Here is a 27117-nt window from a genome sequence, read left to right on the forward strand (position 1 = left end):
TTTTCATGTGTAATTAGAGACGTGGTCTTGGTGCCAGTTGTCGTTCAGTTTCAGGACAGTCTTGAAGCCGTGGAATAACTGAACTTCCATCTCATTGTTCTTATACAAAATAGAAACGAAAATTTCTTCGCAACAGTTTAGTTGCATATACGTCTTGTAGCACCTTACAACCAGGTCAGTACAAATCAACAACTACTGCGAATGACGAAGTTACAAGAAGCTCCATCCTTTTAGTTTTCCATATCGGTTAAGAAATACAGACGTAGTGGGTATAGATAAAGAGGAAATCCTTTCACATAGAATGAAAGGTTTACAATTTTTTTAGTTCAATCTTTCGAAGAGTTCATGCCTCTCCTGTCTTTGCGTTTTGCGACAATTTCTCCACTTCTCCATATCTTGTAATCAAAAATTCTCGATAATGTGCTCCATGTTCTAATCTGTATAAATTTTACGGTTCGATAGCTCAAATGGTAGAAACGAACCCTTATAAGATCGTCTTGTCTCTCTATTCGACCGTTAAGGACGTTTTTTCTCAGGAACGGGCACACGTATCAAGCTGAAATTTATACCACATACTAAAGCCTACGGTCCCTTGGCGCTGTAACATGTTTGAGCTTCTTGGTAAGTCAGTGGAATCAAAACACACTACCATTAACTTCACACATTTTGATACTTTTAAACCTACTCGTCAAAACCTATAGGGTACTTCCCGTTGACCTAGAACTATGACATTCGTAAGAAGCAAGGATTCACAGCGCAAGTAAAGGAAAACATCCGAAAACTGGTAAACTGTAATTATGTTGCAAAAAAATCTCTTTCTGCCATTAGAACTTCCATTCATTATCCATCAAAAGCATAAAAGAAACAAATTACTGCGTGCAAACATGACTTGTAAGTTGAAGTCGTGTTTTAGTAAATAAATAAAAGATATTTTATTAAGTGCTCTCTCTCCGCATAGGTAAATTGAAGTCCCCTGACATCATCGAGATTTTAGATTCCCGATGGGCGAACTATCCATATACATAATCAAGTATGTAAGAGCGCGGGAGTCCTAAGGGTCCCTGCCACACACGAGCACTTTAAAGAAGTTCTGTGCTCCATGTGCTGATTTCCAGAAGTTTTTCCTAAATACGGTGTTTGTATTTGGCATTTGTAGAGTCTACGCTTGTCTTCTTATGATGCCTTCCCTAAATTGACCTTCTCTGTAGTTTTTGTAACTAACTAGGTGTACCCTTTCGATTCTACTACTAATGACACTAAAATAATTCGCTTGTTTTCTGCATGTTGCTATTTTAATTTCTTCTGTTTTATAATTTTTGCCTATTTTTTCTTATTTCTTAATAAATTGTGCATTACTAGTAAGTAACGTAACGATCTCATACAATATTACTTCTAAGTCTTTCCCACTTTCGTCTGCGAATCTCAGCATTGCTATCTTTTCACTTCACACCTTTATTTTCTTCTAATATTTTCTATATTCCCGTCTTTGCTATTTCAACATAAAACATAATCAACGGAGACTGTAATCCGTAACACTCTACCTCCATTTTCATCAAACTGCGAACACCTTATTCCATGTCCGCTCTTTTAAAACCTGAAACTGTTTATCTTGATACACGACTTCTATGACTGTATGCAGGTTTAAGTTTCTTTGTGCTATTTCAGAAATTCTTGTGGTACATTTTCAAATATTGAAACCAAACTGAAATTTCCCTCCTTTCGTTCAGTACATCATTCTAAGCCTCGTTTCAGATGTCAGACTGATCATCCCATAGTTTTCGCATTAAATGCCCGTCAGGGATGGAAATACTTGCAGACGGAAAGGTTAAAATATTCCTTCGGGCCGGATTTGAACCAGCGACCTATGGATATCTGCCAGATTGACCACTACAGTCCACCGCTCTACCAACTGAGCTACCGAAGGAGTGTGGGAACTGAGCGCACCGTGGAGTAGATTCGCGTACTGCATTGCTCTCGCTGCCGCTTCAGCTTACTGGGACAGCTCGTGTAATGTGTTTTATATGCGTGGGAACAGTGGCGTACAGTCTGCGTAGTGTGCATAGTTCAGCAGAAGAGTATTCCTTAATAAAGAGATGAGATTTAGTGTACAAATGCAGTATACACCATTTAGTCAAAAATTCTAAACAAACATGAAAATGAGGATGAGGATGAATTAAGGCAAAGGGTAATTGCCGCTTAGTTCTGAATCCCTTTCTTCCTCAACTCTGTCGTTACCTGAGCTCTAGTCCATGGACGAGTCACTGGAATTGCCCAAGGACATAATAGTATTTTCAATATTGCTCTATACACTCACTTCAATTTTCCATGCTCCTTTAACAACAGTTTCTGTGTGGGGTACAACATTACTTCTCGTATCTAGCGTTCTTGTGCCACTGCTTCCGCTAAAGATTTTTAATTTCTGTCACAGTGAAGTTTTTTTTCTTTTTAATTTGTTGTCGCGTAATGCTTAATCCGTGCCCAAATCATTTTGATGGCGCTAAAGTGGCAGTAGTATGGAGAAAGCCTAAGAATCCTGTGGCTACGTTCATCAGCTGCTTCGTCCACAACATGAGCTCGTCTAATTAAATCGACCCGAATTTCACATTGTGGCTTGTCAACCATTCAACAACGTCGGATTTTTTTTTTTTTTTTGTTTTTGTTGCCGACGTTGTAGCCTTGGTATGGGGCATTATCCATTACAATAACAGACGGCCGAGTTAATTTTTCCAATACTTGCCCCTTGAAACACTTCAGAAAACTACTGTGGTTCATTTGTCATGGTAGTCTCTTGTTTAAAGAAATTTTAAGTGTTTGTGTCTCTCTTTAGCATACAGTTTTCTGAAGAAAACTCTTACTAAAGCTCCTCCCACATGAATCAGCTGATACGCAAATCGTCATAATTAACTTTAGAGCAAGCATAAGGTTTGGAAGTGTGTCTTTAAAATCTAATTCCACAATGAATTTGAAAATGTCAAAACATGCCCAATCACAAACTATAACATTTGCCGCTTTTAAATGTCTTCGCTTTGGCATCTCATAGAGATGGCCTCCTTATGATACTTCATCATAAAAACCACTGAATTTTGAAGCGGCTAATTTCAACTCTTCATTGTTTGCCAAAGGCAAAGTATTTGTCTGCACAATTTCGAACAATGAGGCGACATCTTGAATGGACTTTGATTTGCTTCGGAGTTCAAAACCAAATCGGTCAAGACATTCCAACATATCCTTTTGACGCTCTGCTCTCAATGTGAGTCCTGTATCGCTGGCCAATTCATTTTTTGCGATGAATTCTTCTTCCTGTAGGAACGTCTCCTTTTTTCGATTTTTTCAGTGCAAGACGTATTGCCTCTTCTACAATATGACATCGATTTTGTTGAGTGTAAAGACTGTTTTTATAACTAACTAATCAAGAGTGAAGTCTTTACCTTGCAATGCAACCTGAGTACAATTTGCTTCTCTCAGTACATCAGTCCAAAAGTAAAGATATCAAAGAAACGTAAAATTATTTACAGCAGGCATAAGATTTTGTGTGACGTCTCTGGTGTCCAAATTTTCTTGTTGATCACATAAGTTGTCAATTGCACTGATAACTCCATCAAAATTTCGTGCCAGTGTTTTTATTGCAGCATAATGAGCACTTCGACGCGTTGTTGAGAAGGAATAGTTCTTTTACTTCTACTTTTCTATCATCAACTTTTAACAAAACGAATTGCTTGAGATGTCTGATCAATACGCGAAATGTCAGCTGTGTTATCAAACATATTAGCAAAACATTCGAACAATTTAATTTCGTTGACAAGCTTAGATTTTACGTCGTTCGTTAAAACATTTATAAATTCATTCTGTATTTCTGGCGATTGATATGATCCTTTTTAATATTTTCTACGTTACAAGTTCAAAATGTGCTCTTTCAACCCTACATCATACTTAGACAGTAGTTTCACTAGTTCTAAGAAAGTAGAGCCCAGTCCTTCATCATGTCCACGAAATGCTAGGTTTTGTTTGGCCAGGAACAAAGTTATTGGATGTAACTTTGATAAAAGATGCTTCCACTTCAGTTTTTCAGTATCCATTAATTGCAAGGCTGTATCATTTATTGCTTTATGCAGCTTTAGTCTCATTTCCGAAGGTGTCTTTTTTTTTAAGATTTTCCAGGCATTCATTTGTAGCTTGATGGTCTGCCAATTTAGGATTCAGTTTCCACCACTTCTGAAATCCTGTCACAAACTTAGATCTTGCTTTATGACAGCTAACAAACTACAGCAGAAGAAGTATAGATTATTAGTTGCTGGAGAGTAAACCATCTACGACCGAAGAGTTTTTTCACCAGCAGGCATCAGCTTATAAAACAATCCCTTTGAAAGATACCGCATATCAGTTTTTTGTTTTTGACCCTTGCCTGGAAATATTCACTTCCTTTCTTTTATTATCGCTATGTGAACATTATCAGGAACAGGATTTCTCCAATGAAAGACATCTCAAGTCCAGCGGAGATTCACTTATTACCGTATTTGACAGTAATAACATTGCCAGTATTAGCACAGTCTTTTTCAGTATTGTTTTTTGATTTGCCATCTTCGTGGGCTATTGTCATACCTGTATCGTCGCTGTTGCCTTCTGAAGATTAGCTGATATTACTTGAATCATTTCTTGCATCAACGGGAGTATCAGTTTCTTTTGATAAACTCTGGCTACCATCAGATGGTGCCAGCCATGTTCTGAAGTGCATCAGTTTTGGCCTGTTTTGCTTTTCTCGGGTGAAAGCTAATTTTTCTTTTAGATGTATGATCTCCTCAACACAAATTTATTTTGTTAGGTCTTTGGTACATGTAGCTGAAAAAATATTCTCAACTATAGCAGACCTCATATAAATGTTACTTTATGAAAGAAAAAAAATCATTCTGAAAGGCAGTGACACACAGGTACCATTTAATATTTTTTTGTTTCAAGAAAAGTATTATCGTGGTGTGCCATTAAAGCTCCCTAATTGCTAGATAATGGTCTCTCCTGAAAGTTATCTGTCTACTACTGTACAGTATATGTACGTTCCATTTGCATGTATTTAAAGCTAATACGAAAGTATTAAGAAGTTTCATTTTAACGTTAATCTCACTTTTATATTGATCACTCCCCTTCAGAAACGTATAAAAGAGGTTCTACTGTATACGGTTCAACTGTCTGCATAAATTAGTTTTTCGAACATCCGTGTCCCCTAATTAGTACGGATAATCGACTATACTTAGTCGAGCAGAAAGGTGGCTCCCCTTACTGTTTACTTCCACAGAATGAAATGAAATGTTCTTTGCTACGCCTGTTTGTAAAGCGTGACATTACATACGAAAACCAATACGGTAATGTCAAAACCAGCTTTGTTTAGCATAGGCCATCAATTTGCTAAAGTTACATGAGATGATTTATGACATGTTTGTGCTTGGGTAACATAAAAAGCGCACACACACGAACAGAAGTGGTACTGCCGGCACGAACTAACTAACCACTTTGCCATCTTGTTTAGACACTGTTCAACAGCATGTACGAATTTTTCAAAATGCATTACACTGTGCTGTCTGTTACATGTATTTATCCTGCTACTGGTTTCCGTCTTGAACCATCTTCAGCAGCAGAAAACTTATCGCCGATTTAACATAAGTCATACATGTTTTCACATACGTTACCTCTGAAGACCATAATTGCCAATATAAATGGATAATAGTAGCAAGATTACAATATGATAGACCACTCACGAAAAGAGTAACGTATGTCAAAGCATGTATGGCTTGTTAAATCTGCAGTAAGTTTTCTGCTGTTAAAGAAAACACAGTGTAATGCATTTTGTAAAATGAGCACACTATGATTAACTGACAAGTGATTATTACCACTTTTGTTATTTGTGTATGTGACATGCTACCCACACGCAGACACGTCAGAAATATTTATGATGCAACGTTTGAAAACAGATAGCTTATGCTAACCGAAACCAGCCAAAAATAAACTCCTTTCCAAACGCTATATTTTTCAGGCTGAATTATATCACAGTTCCCAAAGCGGTGACAATCGTGAATAGAATATTGATACATTTTGTTACAAATTATTTAACGACATTATCAAATCAGTTTGGTTAAGTTTTTTTTACATGTCAGCTCTCTTACAACACGCTATCTAAATAACAATGGTTCACTTCAAGTCAGAGATCACAACACGAAAGAAACGAGAAGTGAAACCGCCAACGAACAAGCAACGACTATTTTGGGGGAACCCCGATCAAGTCACAGAGCTATGAAAATAAAAATAACAGAAAGCGGGTCCAAAACTGACTGTCCGACCCATAATACACTCAAATGAAGTTGGAAAAAAAATGTGTGTGTGAAATCTTATGGGACTTAACTGCTAAGGTTATCAGTCCCTAAGCTTACACACTACTTAACATAAATTATCAAAAATGGCTCTGAGCACTATGGGACTTAACATATATCGTCATCAGCCCCTAGAACTTAGAACTACTTACACCTAACTAACGTAAGGGCATCACACAACACCCAGTCATCACGAGGCAGAGAAAATCCCTGACCCGGCCGGGAATAAAACCTAAATCATCCTAAGGACAAACACACACACCCATGGCCGAGGGAGGACTCGAACCTCCGCCGGGACCAGCCGCACAGTCCATGACAGCAGCGCCTTATACCGCTCAGGTAACGCCCGCGCGGCAAATGAAGTTGAACTCCATACATGTCGCTGTACTTTGTGCCTTCTGTCATAACTGTCAATGCTAGCAATCTATTTTTTGCTACGAAGCACTGTTACTGAAATACATTCTGGCAGTGGAGGCCGGTGGTGTTTAAGTTTGGGCAGTTTAGACAATGTGTGGATTATTGTTTAAATAAACAATTTATGGGATACAAGGTGGTGTATGAATAAAGTTCAATTAAAGAGTTTGTCAGGAAATGATTGCAGTCTGTGGGATCTTTCCAGCAATTCTGGCACTTTATCATTCCGATCACTTAAGGAGAAACGTAATTACACGGTCGCAGATTGCTCACAATATCTGTAGAACTTTCTCGCTTCCTGCGACCCACACATTCTGTCCACACTGTGCACCGCAGGGCCTGCGACAGCTGTAGGCTGCCTCACTGTACAGACCTGTGCACCAACTAGCTCGGCATGCGCTAATCCTAAGTACCCTTTCTGTCGGCGTCCACCACCATCTGAATTGGTCTGTCTGCATGAAGCAAGCTGTTGCATACTGGTGCATGAGAGATGACCTCCTTCCCAAGCAAATACCTGACAAGGAATCGACCCAGAAGTGGTGCTGAAGTTAATAAATAAATTTTTTCTGGCCACATGATCGTGATGTAAGGGATGCAAGGCGGACGTGGTAGATATTAAATGTACATCAGAAGATGAGCCATAGGAAATACTAATTACATCGTCAATATAGGCGTTTAAACAATGTGCTTCAAGCACACAGTTTAAAACTACTCGAAGTAAAGAAAAAGACCGACACTGCACAGTAGTTTGCGTGCATCAACAATAGTGTTATGTTTTTTTAACGAGATATTTCATTAAATAATGCAAATCTATTATTATTTGACACCACGACTGGTAGCTGTGAGGTATGAAATGATAGCTGGAGCTTCAAACTAAAACGTGAATTTATGCCGTTATTGTTATGGGGTTCCCGATCACAATAAGTCTGCTAAGTGTATTTTCTTTTTTAATAGTGCTGTAGAATTCCTCTTCTCAAATTTTCACGCAGTGTACTTGCAAAGCGATTCAACACAAACTAAGTATTAGTTCACTATTCCCCCATCCAGGAGGCGCCGTGAGGCAAATCATGGTACGCCGCGGCAGACCGGAACCTTTCTCGGACTCTCCGAACTGACCTACAACGGATGGGCTGGCCCCAGACCGGAAGAAAGGTGCCCGCTTAGATACTGTTTCTGGTCCCCGCTTGCCTGCTTACTGCTATGCTTTCTGCAGCCATGTCGAGACTCACAACAATATTTTGAAGCATTCATGTATTCTATCGGCGTAATTACAATTAAATATCCGAATGCTGCTGCAATCTGACACAGAGTGATGTCTCTTGACGGCTGTTGCTCTGGAATGAATCTCTATATCTATAGCGCACACAATTTTACACATGAAATCTTTCTCGTACCCTTGCACCTATCGATGAATTGAATCTATACTTCCCTTACCACCAGACAAAGACATTTCTTTGCGCCGGCCGCTGTGGCCGAGCGGTTCTAGGCCCTTAAGTGCGGAACCGCGCTGCTGCTACGGTCGCAGGTTCGAATCCTACCTCGGGCATGGATATGTGTGATGTCCTTAGATTAGTTAGGTTCAAGTAGTTCTAAGTCTAGGGGACTGATGACCCCAGATGTTAAGTCTCATAGTGCTTGGATCCATTTGAACCATTTCTTTGCACATGCCAGGACAAAGCCACCGTAACTTTGCACTGCAACATACACACACACCGGCTAGTTGTCTCGATTCTCCTAACTTCCAGGAAATTATTTGGCGTTTAAGTCTTCCAATCAGCGCTTTTGGAAGGTGCTGCATCCTGTCAAGGCTCTCTCAAACAAGTTTTGTAAAGCATAGGCAGCTGGCACTATGTGATAATCAACAGTGCTCCTGCAGACGAAGGGGTTGAAGTACATCACGGATACGGGTTGGTGTACTGTAGCCAACATCGCAATCGATAGTGCGACAAAGAAAACGGGAGGATCTGCTTAGGGGAGCCGATGAGGGGACGTTCTGTGTATCCATTTTGTTACAGCTGTATTCCCTGTCCTGTTTGTACACTATAGCAGATCCAGTTGAATCCTCACACTGCTATAATGTTTGCTGTTTACGAAATGAGTCCCCTTACGTTCAGATATACTCCCCAATGCATTTAAATTACAGTTCACCACATCAAATCTATGCTCTCCTTACAACTACACATAGTTTTTTTTTTTACGTAAATAGTAATCTGATTACTTCTCACAAAAGCCTGGTGATATATCGAAACATAAGCCACAGTACTTTTACGTTAAAGCAGCAGGAGCCTAATCCTGACTCATTTATAGGTGTGTAAAAAAATTGATACGATCACACTTGCACCAGCTGGGTGTCGTTTTCGTACCACCCATTAGCAAAAAAAGCCTCCCGCCATCACATATTTGCTGTTGAATAAAGGATGTAATTACAATTTAATGTCTTTTTGTGTTATCCATTTCACCACTTCCACGAAACCTTTTCGTATTTTTGATACTTGTAAATCCAGCCACCACACAGTGACGTCTTATGTATATTCACACCACCGAGTTCGTGTTTCTGTCAATACATTTCACGCGTAGCTACTGTAGACCTACCAACCACTCAGATCATACCGATTTCCCCCGACTAAGAAATCACTGTGAGTGCAATATATACACTAGAGTGCCTCCATTCGAATTTTTTTCCAGAGGCCAAGCAGATGGGGGAGACATCGCAAAACTGTCCTGTACAGAGTCTGAGCACATTTTAAGTTCCTGTTCATCAGCACCATACCTGTTTAACACTTTTTAGCAGGAGGATCACTGCAAGATGGATCTGTTGTTGCCATTGACAATATTGAGTTTGTGAGGAAACAAGGGTCTGTTAGAGCATCATACAAAGGTTTTGTTTGTTATATGTATTACATGTTTATTAACTTATAAATAAAAAACTTTTTTATTTTAAATTCAGTGCATTAGTATTTGTTAAATGACTCTCATATAGCGTTCATTAAAAAATGACGATCATTCCACTTGGGACCTGTGGAATGGTACATTAGCTTATTTGTTTTTAGTTGAAAATATTTGCCATGTATTGTTGTTTTTCTGACATGTTCCACATCCTAAAGGACCTGCTCACTACGGATCAATTGGAATGAAAGTAAATCTAATCTAATCTAATCTAAAGAAACGGCGACTCAGTTACACATATCATTTAGATCCTATAACGTGTGTGTGGGAGCTGAATTTTCAAAAAAGAAATACCATGTTATGTAGAAATCTCCAATAGTCTTGAATGAAAAGAATGCTTTATTCCAAGCATACAATAGAGTTCTGTTTGTGTCTTTTAACACACCTCCGGTGTAACTGTATAACGACTACGAATCGATCGTCATTTAATTATTCAACTTCAAGGGTGTACAGGATGTCTGTGAATAAGGTAGTGCCGTAATACTAATTGTGAATCTGAGGAGTGGTAGTGAGTGTATTGTGCATGCCTTAGTTATTGCTATTGAAGAGGGATAGTGACTGCACAACTCTGCTTATTCAAGAACACAGTTGTACCCACTCATTAAAAAAAAAATTGTTCTGAAACCCATACTTCCTCAATAGTAGGACTACGGATTCGCCGAGGAAAGATAATGTTATGCTTACAACGTGTTTATACGAGTAAAATCAAGAAATGTGTGTAATGTGCTCTTGAATATTTATATGAAACTGGTAAAGAGTCGTCGCAATGTGAAAGCTTTTCATTACTACATGTCCCCTACACAACTTTTACCATTACTATGTGATATATATGGCACAGATTTTATTTACTACCTCACGTATTTAAAAGGGATGAACTCATTTCAAGTACGGGCCCTGCTTTAAGCACTCTGACTCAAATGCGCAATGCCACAGTGATGGACCACCACCAATGTCCCTTATCCCACTCAAGTTTAAGCTAAGCAGCAACATGATTCTCTGTTTCACCAAATAGTATCGCAGCTAACTTTTTATAAAGGTTTTAAGTGAACTCAAATGCCAAAGACGAAGTGCTCATTGCAAGAAAAATATTCAGATGAATGGTTCTTCAAAAAACGAGGAAGGTGTGACTAGAGGCAGAATGTGTAATTTGTAAGTGTTATGATATTATTGCAGATGGGAAGGGCAGATATGAAGGAACATTTAGATGATCTGAAGCACAAATCAAATCTGCACTCTGGGAGCACTTAAAGAAAAGGACAGTTACTTTGTCTGACTTTCAAACAGTGTGAATTAGTAACACCAGTGAAATGAGCAATGTAGATCACGTAACTAATGAGGAAGTAGTGAATAGGATTGGGGAGAAGAGAAGTTTGTGGCACAACTTGACTAGAAGAAGGGATCGGTTGGTAGGACATGTTTTGAGGCATCAAGGGATCACAAATTTAGCGTTGGAGGGCAGCGTGGAGAGTAAAAATCGTAGATGGAGACCGAGAGATGAGTACACTAAGCAGATTCAGAAGGATGTAGGTTGCAGTAGGTACTGGGAGATGAAGCAGCTTGCACAGGATAGAGTAGCATGGAGAGCTGCATCAAACCAGTCTCAGGACTGAAGACGACAACGACAACAACAACAACAACAACTGTTAAACATCATCATGTCTTTGAAATCAGTGAACTATACTTTCATGGTAAGCTCCAAAGTTTTTAATGTTTTCTAAGAAGCAAAAAAAGGGGTGTTAGGCATTACAAATCATTAGCAATTGTAAAATAATTGTGAGTGTCCGACACTGTCAAATAAATACACAGTAACCTTTCAAAGTTCCTTTATTTATTGTATAGCTGCAGCTGTTCATAACTATCAGTGTAATTTGCTCCAGTTTTTCACCCTTTTGAACTTAGGAGAAGTAGCCCGCTTGGTCCCGACTTCTCCTTACCAAATTATGTCCATTTTTAGTCAATTTGAGAAAAATGTCCTGGTCTGTCAGACAAACTATGGCAACCCCAGACAGATCGAAAGCTGAATGCAGAGTTAATCTTGCTGAATGCAGAGTTAATCTTATGTGCGGTTTTGTCGAACAGCAAAAAACCCGCAACCAGCAGGACACAGGCAGTGCTCGCAGACCGGCACAAACTTGTCAAGCGTGCTCAGAAGAGCAGTTCCTACAGGCTCTCTGGCGAAGTGGTGGGTTGTTGGACGTCGACTGCCTTGTTCTTGCTTGTTTACATTAATCGTCGCTTTGCTCCTTTCCTGGGTGTGTTTCCAGTTTAAGTGAAAAATGGAGCCGCGATCTGAGGAACATTCGGTATGAACCGCATGTAGTACGTCATCTTGCCTAGTACTGACTGCAGTTCAGATACACTGTGAGGAACAGGAAGGTCACGAATTGCAAGCAGATCAGATTGGAGGGGGGGGGGGTGCACACCCTGACTGTATCACATGACCTTAATACTGTAGCTCACTTTGAAAAAGGCCACACTGTTCGACAAGACACTTTAATCCTGCTTCTGACAACACTCGAAAAAGGGTACGCAAATTGGCAATGTGTTCCTCTGGTGTACGACCTGAGACGACAATTTCGTCAAGGTAGTTCGAACAAAATGTCACTTTAGCAGCCGGCCAGGGTGGCCGAGCGGTTCTAGGCGCTACAGTCTGGAACCGCGCGACCGCTACGGTCGCAGGTTCGATTCCTGCCTCGGGAACGGATGTGGGGGTTGTCCTTAGGTTAGTTAGGTTTAAGTAGTTCTACGTTCTAGGGGACTGATGACCTCAGAAGTTAAGTCCCATAGTGCTCAGAGCTATTTTTTTCACTTTAGCAGTCAGCTGATCCAAGTAATGTTGCAAAATGGCGGGTGTGGAAGCACTGCAGAAGGACAAACACAAATATTTGAACAGTCCTAAGTGTATATTTACAACAAACACTCTTCATGATTCTTCATCCAATGGCATTTGCAAGTAGGCATCAAGCAAACCTATCTTAGAAAATGCACGTCCTGCACCAAGCCTGACCACGAGTTCCTCAGGGCGAGGTAATGGATAAATGTCAACTAATGTCTGTGGGTTGATAGTAGACTTGACGTCAAAACAAATGCGAATGCGACCAGATGGTTAGGCAACAAAACGAGAAGACTTGCCCATTGGCTAGCTTGAATGGGAGGAATTATTTCAATTCGCTGGCTACTTTGTTTCAAAGCAACTGAAATGGGGCGGGCCCGAAAAAACCAGGCTGTGTGTGCATTGTCTTTCAATGTAACATGCGCCACGAAGTTCTTTGCTTTTCCAATTCCTTCTGTAAGGAATTCATGGAATTTTTTAAGCAAGCTAACGACACTATCTTTTGGTGCAAATGTAAAGACTGACAGTACGTTGTCGTAGATGTTAAGGTCAAACAAATCAAAGGCATCTAAACCGAAAATATTCTCACGATATCTTGATTTCAACACGGCAAAATTCACTGTTCTGGTGTGAGATCAGAGAATTTTAGGATCTATTCCTGTGTTCTACTATCTGGGACAGAGACAGGTAACACTTAGCCCAGGTGTTATGGTACAAGCTCTCACGCACTAGTCGATGTCAGCCTCGTTACCGGTGAAGTCCCCGCTATGTACACTACTCTGGTCACTAGGCACTTACTAACTCTGCGCTAGAGGCTGAGCTAACTGCGATAGTGACTGGGCTGCTACTGATGACTCGACTCGGTGACTCACCGGATGACTGAGGTAATCGTCGCCCTGAAGTAGCCTTTCCCCTGTCCGCAAACTTCACTGGGGTGAGCTCTTTATAGATACACAAACTGTATACTTGTGTCAGTGTTCTACTTAGTCTCCAGGTCATGAACAGAATTTTAACCGAAAGAAAGAAACGACGGTGTTTAGTTATGATTCATTTAGCAGCGCTAAAGCGCCTGCACTCCTCATATTCGTCTTACAAGTGGACCGTACATACTTGCCTAACTGATTTATTTCATGTCGACTGGGTGTGTAGAGAGTGGCTAAGTCTTCAACTTATGTAAAGTGCAAGGTGCAGCTCTCAACCGTTTTCGAGACAACTAGGTTCGGGAGTTTTTGGTGTGCATGTATTATTATTGTGTGGTCACTAACAGGCAAGGAGTCTGGTAGCAATGTCATTAAGTGTATAGTTTCAGAAGCGCAAGATCTCTGGATCGATCCTCGCTGCTCATGCCTTTTTTTTCACGCAGCTCTAACAAACAGATTTATTATGGCTGTCCAGATTATCAGTATTTAAGGATTTTATTTTTTGCATAATATTTATCCAGAAAAATAGGAAAACAAAATATTTTTCTAAGGACATTAGAAATAAAGGATACACGACCATTTTGAATCTAATTACTGTATGTACATTTGTGACCTGTATGGAGCATTGCGCAAGTAGGGATGATACTGATCGTAAAAACATGCAAAACAGTAATTATTGTGGTATATAGCACATGTACTGAAGGCCGAGTTTTTTCACGAGCATGTTTTTTCAGTGTTTTTCTGCAAAACAAACTTGGTTTAGGTTCATAAACGGTTCTAGGTCATCACACGGTTTCGCGGCATACCACACACATCTGTTCATATAACTGAATATTGGTGCAAGAAACTGATGGTGTAGATTAATTGAATTTTTAAGCAGTCTTCTCTTTAAGCTCTCTCTCTCTCTACTGTGTTCGATGATGTGTAAGCAATTTTGTAGTCGCTTTGTAATGTTTATCACCTGTCTATAAAAATAAACATCGCAGGGCTGCCGGCCACTGTGGCCGAGCAATTCTAGGCGCTTCAGTCCGGAACCGCACTGCTGCTACGGTCGCAGGTTCGAATCCTGCCTCGGTCATGGATGTGTGTGATGTCCTTAGCTTAATTAGATTTAAGTAGTTCTAAGTCTAGGGGACTGATGACCTCACATGCTAAGTCCCATAGTGCTCAGAGCATTTGAGTCGCAGGGCTGCACCGACGTCGTTAAAAACCATGGTCGTTTGACCTCCCCATGAATCGAGCATAAAATAAATTATTATTCTCTCAACTACGGCTTCAAAACAATTAGAAATTTCGTGTTTGGTACTGTTTTTAAGTTCTCCGGACTTTGAAGATGTTATCGTCAAGTTTTTGTGTACGTACTTATCAGCTGTTTTTCGCACCGTCGGACCAAATGATCCAGTGGTCTCTTACAAGCAAACGAAGACCGTTGGTAGTAATTTTCTAGATGTGGTGACAGCATACTGTGCGGTATACGAATGTGTCACCTTGTACATATCCTTTCGCTGCACAAGAACCACCTTTGTTTCACGTTCGGTCATAAGTTGATTTGACTGGCGTTGGCACCCTAGAATAAACATTCACAAATTAGCATCGTATGATCTATAAAAATATTATTGCAATTGATGTAAATGAATCAAGTACTTTTGTGTGTAACACCTGTTTGACCATTGTTAAACTAGAGCACAGACACTTAATAGACCATCATATCTATGGGAAGAAAATAAGAAAGCTATGGTTGCTATGAGGGTCAGGACAGACTTCGTGAACTTCCTGAAAATAGCACTCAGGGCGTCTTTCAAGAAAGCCACGCAGCCCGCGTGACGTCACCGTTCACCCCTCGCCGCACAGACGGAAGTCCACATGAACAAAAGTATCACAGAACTGTGGAAATCACGTCACTCTCCGCCCCTCCAGCAAAATGCTTCCGACGACCCTAATGCGTTGCCACCACATGGACACTAGCGATGACGGCGCAAGCCATAATCGCAAAGAACCAGACGAACAAGCTGCAGTTCCCACAGATATCTGGAGTCTGGGAGGAGGGCAAGAGAGCAAAGCAGAAAAGCAGCTACAGGCCGACGTTCCAGAGCTACCTGCAGATCCCGCTGGACGCCGCCTTCAGGGACACCCCCCCCCCTCCAAAGTTGGCCGCAGCCGCCCCCCCCCCCCCCCAACTCCCCCCTCTTTCGACCTCCTCCTCCTCCGCCTCCTCATCCTCCTCCTCGCGCAATTGTCGTCGCTACTGCGGACACCCTCCAACACCCACAAAAGTACATGTAGTTAAGGAAAGTACAAAAGCATTTTAACGAAGTATTCCATGAAGTATAACGTTTTAAGTTTTACAGTGTATTCTCTATTATGAAAAATAGTGCAACCTACCAACTATAACATTAAATCACAGAAAAACAAGTGTTTATTACATTGTTTTGTGTGTGTCCAAATGTTTGTGAATTCCTATGGGACCAAACTGCTGAGGTCATCGGTTCCTAGACTTACCCTACTTAAACTAACTTATGCTAAGAACCCCCCTCCCCCCCCCCCCCCCCACACACACACACACACACACACGACCGAGGGAGGACTCGAACGTTCGGCGGGAGGCGCCACGCAACCCGTGACATGGCGCCACTGACCATGCGGCTTTTTGTGAGTATTTTGTTCTATTTTGCCTAACGAAATAATGTCTCCATAATAATGCGAAAAAAATCGTTCGTGACGAAGCTTGTTTATTTAAATAGTGCGTCAAAAATAAACCATCACACTGAAATTCATATCATTTATCAGGTTATGTTTATTTACTTTGTTTTGTGACTCCTTGCGTGTTATTAAGATTCCAGAAAAGATCTCCACATGTAAAATATGATTTCCTCAATTTCAAATTTACTTTGTTAACTCCAGGATGTTATTTTTATATATATCTTCTTATTTTTTAAATATGTATGTCATAAGCAGAATGTAAAAACTACAAACATTTTTTAAAGAAATGTTGAATTATGGCATCTAATTAAAATCAATTTTTTCACATATCAGCAACTACAGAAAGGCAATATTATCTAACTTATACCAACAAATATTTCCATGTCAAGTCAGAAACAAAATTGCTGCCAATAAAATTTAATGGCGCTTTGCTACAACCAACTGAAGGACTAGGAATAAAACAAACTTACAAAAGCATTGTAAGACAATTCGCAAGCAAATAAAATGCAGCAAACAACGAAGATGCTTGAACAAAGCAATTTTGTGAAAAAAAAACAAAGGCCAATCGAAACAAAAAGACTTAATAAAAATACAGAAATTGCACAGTTGAAACTTAAAGATGTCATCTGTAAAAATATATTTGTTAATTTGTAAATAAAAGTGTGTTATGTTACAAAAAAGAAGTCTCGCTTAGGGTGTGACAAGTACTGGGTTCGAAACACGGACTAGCCCGCATTTTTGAACAGTTGTCGGAGACATGCGAAGTACAAGTTAAAATACAGTAGGTTTGCGGTGAGCCTTCATCTCCAGAAAATTACTGTTTCTTCTCGAAGGCATGGACTGTGAAAAATCAACAATCTTTGAGTTAGCGAAGTCTTAAGTTGATAACCCAAATACATTCAAATAAAGTGTACGATAACATAATGAATAATGACAAACACGAAACATTTCCTTGGTGGTTATCAACAACTCGTTTCTGTAATTATCTCTGGCCGAGAGAGACAAGATATCTCGTCTTACCGCCTTTTTTGTGTGAATTTCCAGATGGTTTGCTGTAGCAGGATTTTGCATCGAGTCTGCCATCATATCTAATACAGCATCATCTGATCTCCGACGGTAACAGGTATTGTACTGAGAATGGAGTAAGATATGCAACGAATTACTTCTTAGAAAATTTGCAAGCAATAAAATTCTTCCTCACCTTCCACTTACCAAGCTTTAATGCAGAAAATATGTATGAGATTTCTACAACCTCTACGAATCTACTCTTGCGGTTTGGAAGACAGATGGAGAAATAACTGGACACCGTAACCCGGACGTGGCTGGAGACAACTAAAAATTAAGCCTACAAAGAAAAACCGGGACCCGCCTCAACCGCATCAGAACCAGGTAAGCAGCCAGGGGAGCATCCCTTTACGAACAATGTGATTGTATCGCAATGGAACACGCATTAGACCACATTATTAATGAACATCCAATAAGAATATTTCAAGGATTTCATGAAGGTCCCTCGAAAGTCTACTGTATAGTTAAGTTCCTCGCACATAGGACTCTGATGAAAGTGTGATATGAGTAAGCATTCTAAATGTGTATTTGGTGTTTTCTTACATTCGTTTGTTAATATTTTTTATACTTGTTTTGTGCCTCCTGTTTGTATAGCTCTTGAGACAAGAGCCCAAAAGTAAGTCAACGCTCTAACTGTTGAAGTGTGCCTATTTATCCCCAAGAAGAACCCTGATACAGCGTTTGCGGAGCATTACCTTCACAAAAACCACAAAAGCATAATAGATGTAGAAGTCTTACATATAGAAGGGGAAAAACTCAGCCAGTTAGAAATTCTAGAAATTAGACGTGTACATTCCCACGCCTGTTATTAAATGAGCAAACCCAATTCAATTATTCGCCTCTTTTAGATATCACAACAACTGGATAGAATTAAAACTTTGGGCCCAAATCCTTGGGTAGATAAAAACTTCTGGGGTGATGCATAACTATATTCCTAGGTATGTTTAGCCACGTTAGTATAATTGCTGGGTTGTGTAATTCCATACGTAATTTGTCAAAAAAAGGGTCATGAGAGAAGTTTACATTCAGGGAACGATCGATACGTTAAGAAGTCGAGAGGGTTTCCAGGTTCGATTCCCGGCGGCGTCAGGGATGTTCTCTGCCTCGTGATGACTGGGTGTTGTGTGATGTCCTTAGGTTAGTTAGGTTTAAGTAGTTTTAAGTTCTAGGGGACTGATGAACATAGACGTTAAGTCCCATAGTGCTCAAAGCCATTTGAACCAATTGAACAAGTCGAGATGTTTATCCTTGTCTTATTATCGAGTTTATCTTTGCTTTATCACCTTTGGAATCAGTAATGTACTTGATAATGGGCTTTTAACCAGAAACCTAGGTTGTGCAGTAACCATAATAAAATTTGCGAAAGTGGGCAAAAAACTGTGTGTCTAGTTATATGTTTGAATCACGTAGGAAGCAGTCAATCTATATTAACCGTACGATGCTCCATGCCAGATAGACGACAATTGCAGATTTTAACGAACTATTTAAAAACCTTTAAGAAACAAGAACAGACCTGTAGTGTTTATTCATCTATAAAAATGTACGACCCTGCCAGGATTCGAACCTGGAATCTTCTGATCCGTAGTCAGACGCGTTATCCATTGCGCCACAGGGCCTACGTTTCACATATGGGTTGCAGAGTAATTGATCCACACCAAAGATTTATAGTACCGCGGGTTAACAACATTAGCTTACATTATTTCGGGAAAATTTTATTTAACAAATATAATTACAAAGATGTATTTTAAAAAAAAAAACGTTATTTAGATAATTTCATTTGAAACTTAATACTCCATTTCGCAATAGCTTTGATATTTGGCTCAATTTTTTGTCAATTTACAAGAACAAACAGTGAGGAAAAATTGCGGTCTGTGGATCCCTGGCCTACACCTTTAATAACGTTGTGGTTTTTGTTATATACGTCTAAAGACAAGACGTGTGGCCGTCGCAGTCCAAATATCTGTCGTCCAGCCTTTGATTAACGGTATTGAGTGCCATCAACTAGGGAAAATAAGCATAGTTTTACACCTGTTTTTCCCACTTCGTCTAATATATGCGTACATTTCCAGCATTCTCATCAATGTGTGATGTATATCCAAATTCGTTTCTGGACCTGCAGCCTACCCTTCCAGTTGTTGAAGGCACTGAAGAGTTGGTTAGACACAATGTATCAGAAGCAGAATTATGGTTATCTGAGAGTACCTGTACTGTCTTTGTATGAAGAAGACAATAAAACTACATGTAGCTAAACATTGAGTATCGTATCACATTCGTTATAAAGTTAACAGACAAAAGTGAACACACAACAGGTTATGGGCCTTAGAGCTCTAAAAATTTAAAAAAACACAAAATCAGTGGGTGCAGACAATGTAAAAAGATCGCGAAATCAACAAAGAGACATAAGAACCATCAAGAGACGTGGAAAGAAGAAAAGCACATAAAAATTCGCCAAGAAAATAACGTATTTCATGTTATAGAATTGCTAAACGACAGCACTACTTTCGCCATGTGGGATGTCAAAATCAGAATATTGTTTACCACGCAAGAGCTGTGTGACACTGTAGGTGGAACTGAATAAGTTTAAAAATGCGACTCAGAAGAGAGAAAAGAATAAATGGTAGCAACGGAATAGCAAGACGAAACACACAATGTTCAAAACTGACAATAATGTAAAGCCACATGTGCTGTGAACTTCGAAGCCTGTGTACGGTAAACTTAAAGCTATGTACAAGAGAGATGCTGCTCAAAGAAATCAGTAGTTACTTTAAAAATTTTATAGTTCCATAGTGTCTTGAAAGGAGGATATAAAATGAACATCAAAAAAAGCAAAACGAGGATAATGGAATGTAGTCGAATTAAGTCGGGTGATGCTGAAGGAATTAGATTAGGAAATGAAACACTTAAAGTAGTAAAGGAGTTGTGCTATTGGGGGAGTAAAATAACTGATGATGGTCGAAGTAGAGAGGATATAAAATGTAGACTGGCAATGGCAAGGAAAGCGTTTCTGAAGAAGAGAAATTTGTTAGCATCGAGTATTGATTTAAGTGTGAAGAAGTCATTTCTGAAAGACTTTGTATGGAGTGTAGCCATGTATGGAAGTGAAACATGGACGATAAATAGTTTGGACAAGAAGAGAATAGAAGCTTTCTAAATGTGGTGCTACAGAAGAATGCTGAAGATTAAATGGGTAGATCACATAACTAATGAGGAAGTATTGAATCGGATTGGGGAGAAGAGAAGTTTGTGGCACAACTTGACCAGAAGAAGGGATCGGTTGGTAGGACATGTTCTGAGGCGTCAAGGGATCACCAATTTAGTATTGGAGGGCAGCGTGGAGGGTAAAAATCGTAGAGGGAGACCAAGAGATGAATACAGTAAGCAGATTCAGAAGGACGTAGGTTGCAGTAGGTACTGGAAGATGAAGAAGCTTGCACAGGATAGAGTAGCATAGAGAGCTGCATCAAACCAGTCTCAGGACTGAAAACCACCACAACAACAACAACATAGTTCCATATTGGATAAAACTAAGCACATGGCTGGAAACTAACGTATGCCGCGCGGGATTAGCCGTGCGGTCTGGGGGGCTGCAGTCATGGACTGTGCGGCTGGTCCCGGCGGAGGTTCGAGTCCTCCGTCGGGCATGGGTGTGTGTTTGACCTTAGGATAATTTAGGTTACGTAGTGTGTAAGCTTAGGGACTGATCACCTTAGCAGCTAAGTCCCATATGATTTCACACACATTTAAACTAACGTAAGTGTTTTACACGATATAGCGTTTGAACTGAGTCTTCTCGTGTCGGAAAACATGTAAGACACTACGCTCATACCCAAGATACTGTCTGTTTTGCCAGATGAATTAAAACATTTTCCTCCAGCATAGAATTTAACAACCAGTGGTGAGAGACCTATGGAAAACTCAGCTGCAGGGCTCGTGGCTAACATAAGAAGGACGGTTGAAAGCTAATATCCAAGAATCCTAAGAAGAAGGAACACTGTTATATATGCATGGAAAATAATCACAGAGAAGAAGAGTGCTACTTTAAAAACACAAAATTCAAGAACAGAAACTGAGGCCTTTCGAGCCCTCTCGTCTCTGCAAAAGGATAAACTGTAAAGAACAAGGTTATTTTAAGAACAACGAAAATACAAAAAATAGCATTTTTTCACAAAGAAGAGAGAAAAAACAAATATACTGTATGTATTGCACATCAATGCAACAAAGGAAAGATTTCAGAAGAAGCTAATGAGAAAGAAGAGGAAGTCATGGTTGATGAACATGTGCAGGTCCTACATCTCTTGAACTGGACAAGAAAACAAATGAGAGAATGTGATAGTGTTGTGATACTTGACAAACAAGGTGAATCAATGAAAATAGTTTTAACAGGAAACTCTGTGGATTAAAACTGAATTTTAGAGAGTGTTGTGAATGTCCTGAACTGAGTAGAAATCTGAATGCTATCACTGAAAAAGATTACGCATTTGTGTTTAATAAATATTCTGTTCAAATTTATGAAGATAAAACGCTCATTCTAGAAGGACTAAAAATATATGAGGTTAACATTGAAAAAGAAATGCAATCGCTATTGACAGTAGAAAGAAAACTAAAATGGCATAGGAAGCTAGGTCACCCTGACATATAAGCTACTTCGAAGATCAAAAAAATGTGCAACGGAATTGGTAAAAGTTTTTGCCTAGCAGAAAAGATGTGTGAAGCTTGTGTGAGAGCTCAGCTTACAAGAAAGCCATTTTCTACTGAGAGAGAAAGAGCAAGTAGACGTCTGTGGCTATATCCTCCCAATATTTACTGGATACAGACACTACATGACAGATGGTTTCACTCATTTTTGTGTAACCTATTTTTCAAGAGATAAGGTAGAGGCTCCAAGATTCATAAGAACGTGTTTGCCAGAAGTTGGAAATCTTTTCAATCTGAACGTGTCGAAGATAAGATGTTACGAAGGCGATAAACACGCCTGTCATGGTTTTATGAATGTGTGCGAAAGGAAATGAATTGCGCTAGACTGTAGTACTACTTATAGTTCTCAACACAATGTGAAAGCAGAATCTAAATGAGTAAGGCAATATTTATGATCTGCAGTAGCAACTAAGGGAAGAGGAACAGCGTTGTTCGCAGTTACACATTTAATAGAAGGCCAATGGCCAATCAGAGTGTTACATATGCAGAAAGGTGGTTTGGGAGAAGACAGATCTGGCAGCACTTCAAACTTTTGGATAAAGGGTTCTTGCAAAAAATCTAGGCCTCTTGAAGAAACTACATGAAGCAAACAAACCATATATTTTAAATAAACTCTGGAAGTTTGAGACAATGTAGACGAAAAACTATTAACCATATGATTACTAAACTTTATATGAAAATGTTCAGACTATGTGCTGTAGGATTTGCGTCTTTAATAGTGTTAATGTCATTATTTGTCGTTAGGTGTCAGTACTGGTACGGCGACGAGGGTTGAAAAACAAGCATTAGTGTGCATTACAGTTTCCGACTATCAACAGGGGACTGGACAACATTAGCAGGGCTTTACTCGTATAGCTGTTTTATGAAAACAACAATACTGCTGGTACTCTTCACGAGAACAGACCATTAAAGGAATACGGTGAGCTCGTCTTTCCGCATCGGGGTTAAAGAACAAAATTTAGAAGTTCGAATTAACTTGCGATTTGGGAATTGATCCTGGGAGATTTCGACGGCAAATTGCGCCACAAACTGTTGAAGGAGTTGATGATGCCACGGCTGAGAATGCTCGACGCAATGTGCGAGCTTCAAGCAGTGCACGGGCTGTGTCATGACAACTGAATATTCCATGGTTCCAAAAGTGCTGCGGATAATTGTGAAATGGAATCTGTAGTGTGGTTCGAGGCTGTCATGGCTACAGATGGTCGTCACATTGAGCAATATTTGTTACCTGCAGCGTAAACATCGTACGCAAATGTTAGGCTCTCTTCCATGTGCAAATTAAAATCTGTTCCTTTGAATGGTTTGTTTGTTATTTCTCTTCTGCATGTCCTTACAATTCAATATCCTACAACACAAATTGCAATGTTCCTATTGTTAACGTCGTTTTACTGGTTTCTTCAGTATGCTCGGCGGTATATATATATATATATATATATATATATATATATATATATATATATATATATATATATATATTGTGTGTGTGGAAAAGTATACTAGTCCTGCCATTTACATTTTTCAACATACATTTTTTATTACAAGATAAAAACACCAGTTAATAAAGAGAGACAGCAAGAGAATAAAGCAGTCCTTCAAGGCTTCAAAACCTAGCAAACCAACTGTTTCTGAAAATACGTTTCCTCGTTACATTCCTAGAAGCGATAATCTTAAGACTGAAATTCTGTGGTCTATGAAGTGCGGAAATTTGAATTACTCTTATAATGGTTATAATATGGTTGAGAGCAGGATACAGGCGCTGCTGGAGTCGAAGGCTGAGCAACAAATTGATGATAGGCTATAAATTTTAATTTATTGCGCAAGAAAAGTCATGCAAGGTACTGGTAACAACATATTGACACATAACTTGTTCAATTTATATGTACATCAGCTTATTTAACAGGAATCATCAACAAGTTATCTAACATCAAACAATCTGCAAATATGAGATTTAAACCTTTCCCAAAATTGTAATGCTTGTAAAATGTTATTACGAAACACAGAAAATTACGAAATTGGTCACTGTATTTAAGCCTTACATAACCTAATGGGCACAATGACTTACAGGAAATAATATCACAGACGTATAGCAATATCTGCCCACTACAGCACTGTCTTACGTGACCTTGTGTGCCACAATGATTCACAGAACCAACTCATGTAGTTAAATGGTAAATGTTACCCACAATGGCGCTTGCGCTATAATCTTACGTAGCACACGGATTTACCAAGGCAATGCAATTAATGCCAAGTACAGTGTGGTCCAGAATAACGAGGGCCCTACCACACATTAAACTACTCAGAATCAGTAATAAACTGTTTTACAAGCAAGCACATTCAGTTCAGACAAGTTAAAGAGACAGTGTCTCCATTTGAATTCTACCACAGAAATCCATCAATAGTCGTAGGCCAAATGGTAAACAGTGGTGTCACAGTAGACTTAAACTTTACTTGACTAGCGTGACAATTTGGGCGTCCCTTAGCTGACAAGTTCAGTACCGAACTGAAATGCAGTTTGAAGACACTCAAGTAAGGGTATTGTGCAACACTTCATCAACAATTTAAGCAAACACGCCCGCATAGGCACTCCAAATCACACGTAAATAAACCAGGGCAGAAGTCAGTATTTCGACACGCGATGTGGGAACACTCACTGCTCAGCAGCGCAAGTGAGAATACGAGGGAAAGAAATCTCGCTGTAACTCCACCAGATCAAGATGCACCAAACGGTTGGCACTATAGCAATTTAACCTTTAACAATATGAATCCAAATGTCGCTAATAAGGTAATGGCCAGAACAACACCAGCCCATAGCCACAGCGTGAGGAAGGTTGAACTCGTAAACAGAACGAACGACAGCGAGTCACGGCAGCACCTCCAGTTGCGCTGCTCGGCCGGCCCCAATGCAACGCCTGCTTAGCCCACTCCTTCGTCTGGAAATATGCTTTTATCTGCTGGCGGAGTGCAAGAGGAACCTCTAGAATGGTTCTGACAGCATTCAGGAAGTTAGATGATGTCGAATGCCTCTACACCCAGGTTCAGATCCAGGCTTCAGTCTGGGAAAGGGGGGGTCACAAATTATTCGTGGTTTACAAAGATTTTGAAAATCTTTTACGATTGTCATCTTCTTTGGGACATTGTAGGAGGAGAAAAAAGAATGAAAGTAACTTCTGCACCTCGTCAAGTATTTTCCAGAATTATTTTGTTCCATTATAATTTGGCCATGGTGGTCTAGAGGCCCTGGACAACCCCAGTTCAATCTCAGACAGGGGCGGCGACTTTAATCGTTCCAGGCCCTCCTAGATCACCCCAGTCCCACTCAGCCTGTTACCAAACGAGCGCTGGGGATCTTCCCCTGGGATGAAAGGCTGCCAGCGGCCCTCTCACTTCCAGCGCCGCGGCAAACAAAGGCTGCACTCCACATTCAGTCAGACCACAGGATTTGCAAATATGCGTATCGTCAGAGGAAAAACTCAAGGTATTCCTCCTTATTCTTTGCAAATCACACGAAGACTGCTTCAATATCACTATCCCGGTGGATATGAAGCAAAGCAAGACCAGTGAGTCGTTCTTGCGCTACAGCTGCTCTACACCAACTCTTGAGGTGACGAAGCATTGAGAAAGTACCTTCTGCTAACAGGCAACATGACTAGTATTTTTAGAATCGTCCCTATATAAGGATTCGGTACGTTGTCGCACATCTAGGTGATAATGGGCAGAATGTCCAGAATTTTAAGACCAGCCTCCACATGGCCCATCTAGCAGTCTACAGGCTGAATTCGTGCACTACAAAGACGACACGAGTACCCAAACGCTGCTTGTACATCTCCGATGTTTATTCCACATTTACAGTATCTTCTGTTATAAAATTTACGCGGCAGAAAAATCCTTCAAGTGAAAATATTTTCCACGTCAGGACAGCCTCTTCTCAAGATCAAGTTTGACGCTCTCTAAGAGGGAAGGTGCACAAGGCCCTTCGTATGTATTTTTCGGTGAACTGAGGACTCAAATATTTAGGTATGTCTGTTAAGAAACGATACACTGTGCTTTCCTTTCCACATTCAATTGCTCAGTGATTTCTTAAGTATCGAAGACCGGCTGACGGAAAACAAGATTGTCTACCTCATGATCAAAAGCGTTAGTTTCTATGTAACAATTGCGTTGGTTCAAATCTACGTCATGTTTGTGGCCACGTAAAGCAATATTTTTACGGTCAGAGAAAATTATACTATTGATAATTTATCGCTACCTTTTTCGAATCTTCTGAAGTTGAGCATGTCTTTGTAAACAAACCTGGTTAGTAACTTCAATTCCAGTATGATGAAAACAAGGAAATTTCCTGTGCGCTTGAAGAACCCGTTGGTGATTTTGCTCCGCTGATGAGGCAAAATCATCGAAAGTCTTCGAAAGTTCTTTGGCATATCACTTTAGAAGAATATTCGTTTGAAAACCATTACCGCAGCTTGCGGTAAAAAGAGCGAAATATTTGCCGAAACCTCCTTTAATCCTCCTGTGACAAATAACCAGTGGGTTTTTTCGGAGTGCGATCTCTGAGCATATTTCTTTTTATTTCTCCCTTTTTTTGTAGCGACACAGTAGGAATTCATAATCTGTAGCTTTAGCTACACAGCCTTAGTGAAGCAGTCTGTATCAGACTCACGTATTTGACGATACGGAAAAGTGAAACCGTTGTTTGCACAGTGCACTTTCTGACAAATACTGATACATCTACCTTTCTGTAACATTAATTACGGACAGTGAACCAGTGCAGTAATAATTTACATACTATTTCAAACGTTATTAAAATTCGTATTGCAATCTGCATATCAAATACATACAGTGTTACTCACAGGTGAAATTTCGAGGTGATAAAACAACGTTCGACAACGTTTACAGAACTTCAACAACCTCGGGCCAAGATAAGGCCCGTCACGTTAGCGTCAGCGTCAGCGGTAAATACTGTAAAATATTACCTCTGTGTTACAAGTGCTTAGAAGGCTACATCGCTTTGGCCTAACTTCCAAGCGATAACCATTCAGATGTGTATCACTTTGAAAGCATTCATCTGAAAATTTGAGAAGTATGTGTGTCACCTAGTTGATAATAGCAACAAACTCTCAGGACTTTTACATCGCCACAATTTATACAATATAAAATTGAAATGAGCCCTCACCACTGTCAGTATTTCACT

The 27117-nt window shown here is 39.9% G+C and overlaps 1 protein-coding gene and 2 non-coding genes across 3 annotated transcripts in view; all 3 read right to left on the minus strand.

Moving 5' to 3' along the window:
• Positions 1–27117, minus strand: part of LOC126334527 (spindle and kinetochore-associated protein 1-like) — a 424403-nt gene that overhangs the window by 369838 nt on the left and 27448 nt on the right. The gene's annotated exons all lie outside the window — the stretch shown is intronic.
• Positions 1835–1924, minus strand: Trnay-gua (transfer RNA tyrosine (anticodon GUA)). The gene is given in 2 exon segments: positions 1835–1870; positions 1888–1924. It is a non-coding gene; the product is annotated as a tRNA-Tyr (tRNA).
• On the minus strand, positions 18778–18850 carry Trnar-acg (transfer RNA arginine (anticodon ACG)). The gene has a single exon. It is a non-coding gene; the product is annotated as a tRNA-Arg (tRNA).

The sequence above is a fragment of the Schistocerca gregaria genome, chromosome 2 (genome assembly GCF_023897955.1).
Source record: "Schistocerca gregaria isolate iqSchGreg1 chromosome 2, iqSchGreg1.2, whole genome shotgun sequence".
In the NCBI taxonomy this organism is placed as follows: Eukaryota; Metazoa; Arthropoda; class Insecta; order Orthoptera; family Acrididae; genus Schistocerca; species Schistocerca gregaria.